Genomic DNA, 10,000 nt, shown 5'->3' on the forward strand with positions numbered 1-10,000 from the left:
TTACTGAGGGCAGAAGCTGAATAGGAGATCACACTATATTCATTAAAAATAGATTATCCTTTCACGCTTGAAGGGCTCAAACCGAAACGAACGTTATTAGTTCAATCTATCGTAGTTTGTATTTAAAAAGGTCATTTATAATGATTACGATTGAAGTATTGTAACGATATTGTTACGTTTGACATTTGAGATTTATCACGTGCTTACCTGATTTTACTCTCAGATATATGATAATATTTAAAAGGAAAATAAGTTAAAGAATTAAGATAGGTTGTTAAAAAATTGTCTTGTAAATATGCAACGAAATCATACAAATTTGATTTTCGAATTTTGTTAAATATAAACGTGAAAAAATTAAGATAAGGAACCTCAAGAGAATTAGAGATGTGGCAAAGCATAGAAAGTAGAAATAGAGGAACTTCAAATACTGATCACGGATGCAAATAGTAATGTTTTCAATTGTCAGTTGAAAAATAACATCGGCATTTAGTTTATAAATGGAAACTCTTTTCAGATTCATTTGCTGTGTCGTTATGGTAATTCATAATTAACTGGTAATTGTGTTAATTGTCTTACGTTTATAAAGACTTTCGAGTAATCACTCTACGGCTATTGTGAAGTATGGCAATATTGTGCAAGGTCCATATATGTTTAGACCTTGATATTGTGGGGTTATTTTAACTGATAGGAAAGATGGGTGTAAGAAGATATCAGTTAGTTAGCTAGCTATTCACGGTTAGAATAGTTTGGAATCTTAACTATCATTAAGAGTTATATGAAGCGTGATTAACCATGATTTTATTATATGAAGGTACATTTTGCTTATTATTAAGTTTTATATTTATTATTTTACATTATATTTACATAGTGAATTCTCCTAATTGTATTTTCCACAAGGACATTTCTTATTAGTATAATGGTTGAGGTCTTGAACGTAATATGAAAACACACTTCACCACCACCGTGTTATTGGGACAGTTTCTTTCCTCTGATTGTGTTTCCTCCGTTAATTACCTCCACCAACGAAGTTGGGAGAAGGTTATGTTTTCGCCGTTGTTTGTATGTTTGTTTGTTTGTGAACAACTTCCGGGCCACAATTTTACTCATGGAGTATAGTGAAGCTTTCAGGGATTAATTGTTATGTTAAGACATGGAAGTGATTCAGTTTTAAAAGTCCTAAGTCAAAGGTCAAAGTCAAGAAATAGGTTGCAGTGGTGGAGGTCTGCGCTCTACCGAGTACCCCTCTAGTTCTCCAGTGTATTGAGTTAGTTTACTCCATATTTTGGGGGCCAATCTGTATATCCTCTGATTACTTGGTTTTACCTTTTATTTATTTATCTTTTATTCATGTATTTGTTTATCTTATTGTATTTTATTATTTTTCTTATCTTTTAATATTGGATTTTTTTATTCTTTATATCTTTTATTATTGGATTTTTTTATTTCTTATCTTTTATTGTATTTTTTCTTTATATCTTTCATTATTGCATTTTTTATCTTTTATTATTGAATTTTTACTTTTCTTTCTTTTATTGTATTTATTTATATGTTCTAAATTCAAGACTGCACCGGTTTGATTCTTTCTCAATGTGGACCTGAATATTATTTTATTTATTTTTTTTTTTTGGGGGGGGGGGGCGGGGGTGAGTGTTATAATGCCTCGACTGTATATCGGAAGCCGGTACTAAACACGTTCGTATTGTTGGCTATTCCATTACTGGTTTTATTAAGCTCATTAGAAATGTATTTTAATATTTGTTTTCATATTCCTAAACCTTTTTAGCGTTTTATTTTGCGTTATTGTTATTGTTATTGTTATTATTATTGTTATTGTTATCTTTGTTATCACGAATACCGTTTACAGATAAGTGTCAACCAATGTCTATCTTATTTTTCTTCCTCTTGCTTATTTTTTTTTAAATTTTTATAGTTTATATATGAAAAATCTAATTTAATGTGGTTACAGTTCTTAAAATATTTTATTTTGATCGTTTATTACTTCTCTGGTAGTTTATTTATTTCCTTGTTACCTTTCGTCATTGGGCTATTTTTTTTCCCTGCTGGAGCCCTTGGGCTTGTAGCATCTTGCTTTTCCAACTAGGATTATATCTTAGCTTGTAGTAGTAATAATAATAATAATAATAATAAAAATTAAAAATATGATAATAAAAAATAATGATGATAACGATAACGATAACATTAACATCAGAATAGGCCTACGAGCCCCAATCAGTAAAGACAAGACTTAATAAAAACAAAATATGAATGACAGTTAATATTAGCATCCATTATAGATTAAGCCTACATACTAAGAAAAGAGAAAGCATCATTTAAATTCATCTCTGTCATTTTTCATAACCCATTTACATAAAAATTAAGAAAATATAGTAAAATTAAATGAGGAACACATTAACAACTTAAGATATGCCTATGACATAGTTCTGGTTAGTGAATCATGGGAGGAATTGCAGAAGATACAAGATTTAAATAGAAAAAGCAGATATGCAGGACTATAAAATATACTCTTATATATATACATACACACACACACATATATATATATATATATATATATATATATATATATATATATATGTCACCCAGAGTTTTTTTATTTCTTTATTTCATTGGAGCGCGAATTACTTAGAGACTAGCGTGAACAATTGTCTATAGGAACTCGGTAAATAATGATGAAGTAAAAAATAATTAAATAAACTTGCAAAGTGATTGACAAGTCAAATTCCAGGTACCGTCATCGTGACTGAATGAATATAAAAAGCTATTTAGATTCAATGCCTTATTTCGTAGATATACCGTTGTATATAGAAATAAATGAATACACTTAATTCATCATGAACTTATAAGTAAAGTATCGTGAAAATATAAACTAAACATTAGTTATGGATTAAAGTAAAGGAAAATAATAATAATAATAATAATAATAATAATAATAATAATAATAATAATAATAATAATAATAATAATAATAATAATAATAATTTTAAAATCAATAATAATAATAATAAATAATTTTAAAATCAATAATAATAATAATAATAATAATAATAATAATAATAATAATAATAATAAGTAAAGTATTATGAAAATATAAACTAAACATTAGTATGTATTAAAGTAAAGGAAAATTATAATTTTCAATTAATTCTTGACGTTTCATGAATATTGTTTTCCCCCAAGAAGTCCTCCATATTGTCCCTTTTACTATTGATAACACATAATTTCACCCAAGCAAGATATAAAGTATATCTTCGTGTACCATTAACTTCAAGTATTCCCAGGGGCCTTCTTTTCGCACCATTAACTGTTAATACTCTGTTATCAACCCAATAGCGCCACGTACGTGAGTTATATACGTCATTAGAGATTTGTTTTTTACGTCTGTCATTTTTCTTTGAGGCCCCGAAGAGGGGCGTCCGTAAAAGGCGCCTTGCTTGATAGAAAAGTGATCTTGAACCAATTTAGTAACCTTCGGTTTAGCAAGAACCGGTTTAACGTAGTACTCTTAAGAAGAAGAAGAAGAAGAAGAAGAAGGAGGAGAAATAACAATAATGATAATAAAGCGAAGAAGAAGAACAAATAATAAAGCGAAAAAGAAGAACGAGTAATGATAAAGCGAAGAAGAACAAATAATAAAGAGAAGAAGAAGATGAAGAAATAATAATGATAAGCGAAGAAGAAGAACAAGATGAAGAAGAACAAGTAATAAAGCGAAGAAGAAGAAGAAGGCGGAGGAGGAGGAGGAGGAGGAGGAGGAGGAGAAATAACAATAATGATAATAAAGCGAAGAAGAACAAACAGTAAAGCGAAGAAGAAGAAGAAGAAGAAGAAGAAGAAGAAGAAGAAGAAGAAGAAGAAGAAGAAGAAGAAGGAGGAGGAGGAGGAGAAATAACAATAATGATAATAAAGCGAAGAAGAATAACAAATAATATAGAGACAAAGAAGAAGAAGAAGAAAATGAAAAAATAATAATGATTAAGAGAAGAAGAAGAAGAAGAGATAATAAAGAGAAGAAGAACAACAACAGCAACAAATAATAAAGCGAAGAAGAAGAAGAAGAAGAAGATTATGATGATGAAATAGTAATAACAAAGCGAAGAAGCAGAACAAGATTAAAAAGAACCAATAATAAAGCGAAGAATTAGAAGAAGAAGAAAAAGAAGAAATAATCATAATAAAGCGAAGAAGAAGAAGAAGAAAGAAATTGAGTCCATTTTGTGGCGAGGTGAAGCAGGGGGGGAGGGGACGAGTCATTTTCTGCGTAAAAAACGCAGACGTCTGGAAAATATTACGACGTGACCTCGGGTTGCGAACATCAAATGCTCTCTAGATTAATAATGATGACTTGCTTTCTTGCATTAAAGCAATGCACTGTCTATGGGTAATTCTGTAATGATTTTGACCGATCAAACTTTATAATTGTGCATAATCATATTTATATTAAGTCATATGCCAGTGATCTTTTGGTTCGATTTTCTTTGGTTGAAATAAGTGTTAATTTACCCTAAAGTCTAGACATTAACATCCAAGTTGATAAATAGATCCAAGTAGAAACTCAATTAAGCAGTTAATAGTTATCTCTGTTTCCAACTTCATTTTATAAAGAAATGTTCTTGAAATTCCATTGATAAAAGTATACATTTTATATGAAAAGAAAGGTTAGTAGAGAGAGAGAGAGAGAGAGAGAGAGAGAGAGAGAGAGAGAGAGAGAGAGAGAGATAGGAAGGTAAATCTGCCTTCTGTAAAGAGAAAGTCCTGTATTTTAGAGAGAGAGAGAGAGAGAGAGAGAGAGAGAGAGAGAGAGAGAGAGAGAGAGAGAAGACAATCATATATTGAACAATAATGAGAAAAAAATAACTAGAAAGTGTTAGAGAAGGAAAATACAGCTGCAGTAGAGAGAGAGAGAGAGAGAGAATCTAAGATTGAGAAAAGGAAGACAGCTGAGAGAGAGAGAGAGAGAGAGAGAGAGAGAGAGAGAGAGAGAGAGAGAGAGAATCAGAGATGATAGGTCAATGGTTCATTGATCGAATATGAACCAGTTTTCCAAGCTTCCAAAACAGAACACTGATGCCTTTTTTTTTATGCTAACGCGGTTCCTACTTGAATGTCAAAAAAGTAGATCAGGGCCAATGGCGTCGCATTATTACGAAGTTATTATCGATTCAAGAATGAGTTTACGAACTGAATATTAGATGTGATCAGGATATTTAATCCTGCAGGAAGAAACACTTGAGAGATATTCACAACTTTCATACAGGAGCGAGACGTGAGTTGAACTTGACTGATAAGTGAAGTAAACAAGAGAATGAGTTCGTTTGTCTCCTAGAATTTTCTAAAAGACACTAGGACCTGCATGACTTATTAAACTAATATTGGCCATAACAAGAGGTGTACGATCAAAGATTCTTCTTATATAGCTATTTATACGCCACTTAAAAACGCGTGTCGGCCTATTGGAAACGTCCCTGTCAGGTGATCTGATGGGCAAGGGTTCGAGTGGCGCTCAAGCTTGATAGTTTCTTGTAGTATCTGTAGCCTGAACATCCAGTGAGCCAAAAATGGGGTTGGGGGTTTGGGGAAGCTATAGGTCTACTGTTGAGTCATTAGCAGCCATTCTCTGGCCTTCCCTGACCTAGCTTAAGTGGAGCGGGGTCTTGATCGCTGATCATATGGATATATGGTTAGTCTCTAGGGCAATGTCACTGTCCCTTGCCTTTGCGATTCACAAGCGGTCTTTGAAATCTTTTAAAGGATTCAGGATACATTGGAAGATAGTCATGCTTTCTGACGCTGCATAGACACTTACCAGACTGACTGATCTTACATTGTAGAATTACTTTTAACATATCCACAGCGTTCATGCAATGGTGTTCTTTAGGCGTGTCCCACATGACTACAATATCTCTTTTAAGAAATTGAAACTGGTCAAAAGAAGAAGGGAGTGAAGGAAATTGATTAGGATGGGTTGAATCACTCGTATAAGCTTTGATTGAACAGACAGACTGAAACTGCAGATGAAGGGAAAACAAATAAGCCATTACCTTCTGCCATATGCCCAATTTTTAGCCTTATTACTTACTTTACTATACTTTAAGGGCTGCTTATCTGATCCTGTACAGCAGGGGAACCCTACTCTCCCTAGGACCTCCGCGGTCGTTATATGATGTTCATTCTGAAGCATTTAAAATTTCACAATGCATATTGCTCGCTAACTGTTTGATTATCACTATCGAAGCACTTGCTGAATAAGGAAGTCTTCAGTTTCCTCTTGAAAGCATTAAAATCTTCAATTACTCGTATGTCTCGTGGGAGCTTATGGTATAGTCTCGAGGCCGCATATTTAAAGGCTCTAGAGCCTACAGTAGACATATATCTAGGTTCTAATAGTTTGAAACCTCCATTCCTACTTCTTTCCTTCCATCTTGCTGTCAAAACTTTTTAGAATTTTTGTTGCATAGTGCAAATATGTGGTTTTCTGTCAGTTGCCTTTTTTAGTTGAATGATCTGCCTGGTCCACTGTGGTTAGCCATACCGTTTAAGATCCCAAAATGGTTACAGGAGGTCCTCAACTTACAAACTTAATTGGGAGCTTTTGAAGAATAGTGGTCCCACTTAACCCTTTTGAAGAATAGGAGTCCCAGTTTGGACCTTATGAAGAATATGGGTCCCAGTTTGGGCCTTTTGAATATTAACGGTCCCAGTTGGGACCAGGTGAATATAATGAGGAAAATGAAACCACTATTAATGAAAAAATACTCTATTTTGTAAGTAAAAAATACGTAAACATAAAATATATAACAAATTAAAAAGTATGGAGCATTAAAAGCAACAGTTTATTGGGAGACTTTGTATATCAGCGGCCAGTTCGTCACACGATTAAAAATAGGCATCAACTAACCTAATCTTTCGCCCCCTGACCTAACCTACAAGCCGTGTCCTTACCTACTTAAGATGCTGTGTAATTCGAATTGTTTTCAAGTCCAATTATGTTAAATTTCGGCCTAGGGTAGGCCTAACCTAAAGACCATGCCTATGATTTCCAACTGCAAATATCAACAAATAGTTGGGTTTTATATGAAATAGATATCAGATAATTACGAATGTTGTTTAGCTTGAATGATATAATAATGTTTCATTACAGTATTTCTTCATCTTATTTTTTTTATTTGCATTTGGATTTGTTTTTGTATCTCAGAGTGCCTTGTAAGTCGAGAGTGCCTCGTAAGTCGAGAGTGCCTCGTAAGTCGAGAGTGCCTTGTAAGTCGAGAGTGCCGTGTAAGTCGAGAGTGCCTTGTAAGTCGAGAGTGCCTTGTAAGTCGAGAGTGCCTTGTAAGTCGAGAGTGCCGTGTAAGTCGAGAGTGCCTTGTAAGTCGAGAGTGCCTTGTAAGTCGAGAGTGCCTTGTAAGTCGAGAGTCGAGAGTGCCTTGTAAGTCGAGAGTGCCTTGTAAGTCGAGAGTGCCTTGTAAGTCGAGAGTGCCGTGTAAGTCGAGAGTGCCTTGTAAGTCGAGAGTGCCGTGTAAGTCGAAAGTGCCTTGTAAGTTGAGAGTGCCTTGTAAGTCGAGAGTGCCGTGTAAGTCGAGAGTGCCGTGTAAGTCGAGAGTGCCGTGTAAGTCGAGAGTGCCTTGTAAGTCGAGAGTGCCGTGTAAGTCGAGAGTGCCGTGTAAGTCGAGAGTGCCTTGTAAGTCGAGAGTGCCGTGTAAGTCGAGAGGGCCGTGTAAGTCGAGAGTGCCTTGTAAGTCGAAAGTGCCTTGTAAGTCGAGAGTGCCTTGTAAGTCGAGAGTGCCGTGTAAGTCGAGAGTGCCGTGTAAGTCGAGAGTGCCGTGTAAGTCGAGAGTGCCGTGTAAGTCGAGAGTGCCGTGTAAGTCGAGAGTGCCTTGTAAGTCGAGAGTGCCGTGTAAGTCGAGAGGGCCGTGTAAGTCGAGAGGGCCGTGTAAGTCGAGAGGGCCGTGTAAGTCGAGAGTGCCGTGTAAGTCGAGAGTGCCTTGTAAGTCGAGAGTGCCTTGTAAGTCGAGAGTGCCTTGTAAGTCGAGAGTGCCTTGTAAGTCGAGAGTGCCTTGTAAGTCGAGAGTGCCTTGTAAGTCGAGAGTGCCTTGTAAGTCGAGAGTGCCGTGTAAGTCGAGAGTGCCTTGTAAGTCGAGAGTGCCGTGTAAGTCGAGAGTGCCTTGTAAGTCGAGAGTGCCGTGTAAGTCGAGAGTGCCTTGTAAGTCGAGAGTGCCGTGTAAGTCGAGAGGGCCGTGTAAGTCGAGAGTGCCTTGTAAGTCGAGAGTGCCTTGTAAGTCGAGAGTGCCTTGTAAGTCGAGAGTGCCGTGTAAGTCGAGAGTGCCTTGTAAGTCGAGAGTGCCTTGTAAGTCGAGAGTGCCGTGTAAGTCGAGAGTGCCTTGTAAGTCGAGAGTCGAGAGTGCCTTGTAAGTCGAAAGTGCCTTGTAAGTCGAGAGTGCCTTGTAAGTCGAGAGTGCCTTGTAAGTCGAGAGTGCCATGTAAGTCGAGAGTGCCATGTAAGTCGAGAGTGCCTTGTAAGTCGAAAGTGCCTTGTAAGTCGAGAGTGCCGTGTAAGTCGAGAGTGCCTTGTAAGTCGAGAGTGCCGTGTAAGTCGAGAGTGCCGTGTAAGTCGAGAGTGCCTTGTAAGTCAAAAGTGCCTTGTAAGTCGAAAGTGCCTTGTAAGTCGAAAGTGCCTTGTAAGTCGAGAGTGCCTTGTAAGTTGAGAGTGCCTTGTAAGTCGAGAGTGCCTTGTAAGTCGAGAGTGCCTTGTAAGTCGAGAGTCGAGAGTGCCTTGTAAGTCGAAAGTGCCTTGTAAGTCGAGAGTGCCTTGTAAGTCGAGAGTGCCTTGTAAGTCGAGAGTGCCTTGTAAGTCGAGAGTGCCTTGTAAGTCGAGAGTGCCTTGTAAGTCGAGAGTGCCGTGTAAGTCGAGAGTGCCGTGTAAGTCGAGAGTGCCGTGTAAGTCGAGAGTGCCTTGTAAGTCGAGAGTGCCGTGTAAGTCGAGAGTGCCGTGTAAGTCGAGAGTGCCTTGTAAGTCGAGAGTGCCTTGTAAGTCGAGAGTGCCTGTAAGTCGAATGTGCGTAAGTTGAGGACCCTCTGTATATAAGTAAAGGAACGGATAAGTTTGAGAAAATAGAACTGAAATATAGATAAAGGAGCAAGTAAGTAATGGCCTAATTCTAGACAATGTAAACATTCAAACTTTTGGTAACAAAACTATTCAAATTCAGAAATTGATAAATGAGAAATATTTCCTTTAAGAAGACACTGAAGACTTTCTTGTTGTCAAAGTGTTTCGATCATGTGGATTTGACAGTAAACATAAATTATGCAGTGTAATGATACGCAAAATACTTAAGAATGTATACGATAAACTGACCGTGTAGGGCCTCTAGTGAGCAGGGTTCACCTGCGTGATAGGACCAGGAAAGCAGCCCATAAAATAAAGTAAGCAGGACTCTCTCTCTCTCTCTCTCTCTCTCTCTCTCTCTCTCTCTCTCTCTCTCTCTCTCTCTCTCTCTCAACGTCAGGATATTTTACGCCGCTAGTAATTCATCGCAAAATTTGCAAAGGGAAAACCATGCCTAAATTCTCCTATTGGCTAGTGAGAAGAAAATGGGGCGTAAATCTTATTTTTTTTTTTACTTTTTCGATCACTGCAAAATTCCTCTGCTTGGTCGGATACATTTTTTTTGTCAAAGAATCTGCTTTTATTTTTTTTTTTCAGAAATGGCTCGTTAATTTTTATTTATTGTCATCATAATATGATTTTTTTAGAGAAACTATTTAGTATTCTATTATAATATTATATATGCACACACAGCTACTAATATATATGAAATTTTTAAGGAAGCTATTGAGTATTCTATTCTAAGATTATATATGTACACGCAGCAACTCATCCACACACACACACACACACACACACATATATATATATATATATATATATATATATATATATATATATGTATATATATATGTATATATATATGTATGTATATGT

General features: G+C 36.1%; 1 protein-coding gene and 1 long non-coding RNA gene across 2 annotated transcripts in view; one reads left to right on the plus strand and one right to left on the minus strand.

The window, feature by feature from the left end:
• The window catches only part of LOC137647242 (solute carrier family 53 member 1-like), a 318,023-nt gene that overhangs the window by 113,368 nt on the left and 194,655 nt on the right, over window positions 1–10,000 (minus strand). The window lies entirely within an intron of this gene.
• Window positions 1–10,000, plus strand: part of LOC137647245 (uncharacterized) — a 68,655-nt gene that overhangs the window by 457 nt on the left and 58,198 nt on the right. The gene's annotated exons all lie outside the window — the stretch shown is intronic.

Source organism: Palaemon carinicauda, chromosome 9 (assembly GCF_036898095.1).
Source record: "Palaemon carinicauda isolate YSFRI2023 chromosome 9, ASM3689809v2, whole genome shotgun sequence".
Taxonomy (NCBI): Eukaryota; Metazoa; Arthropoda; class Malacostraca; order Decapoda; family Palaemonidae; genus Palaemon; species Palaemon carinicauda.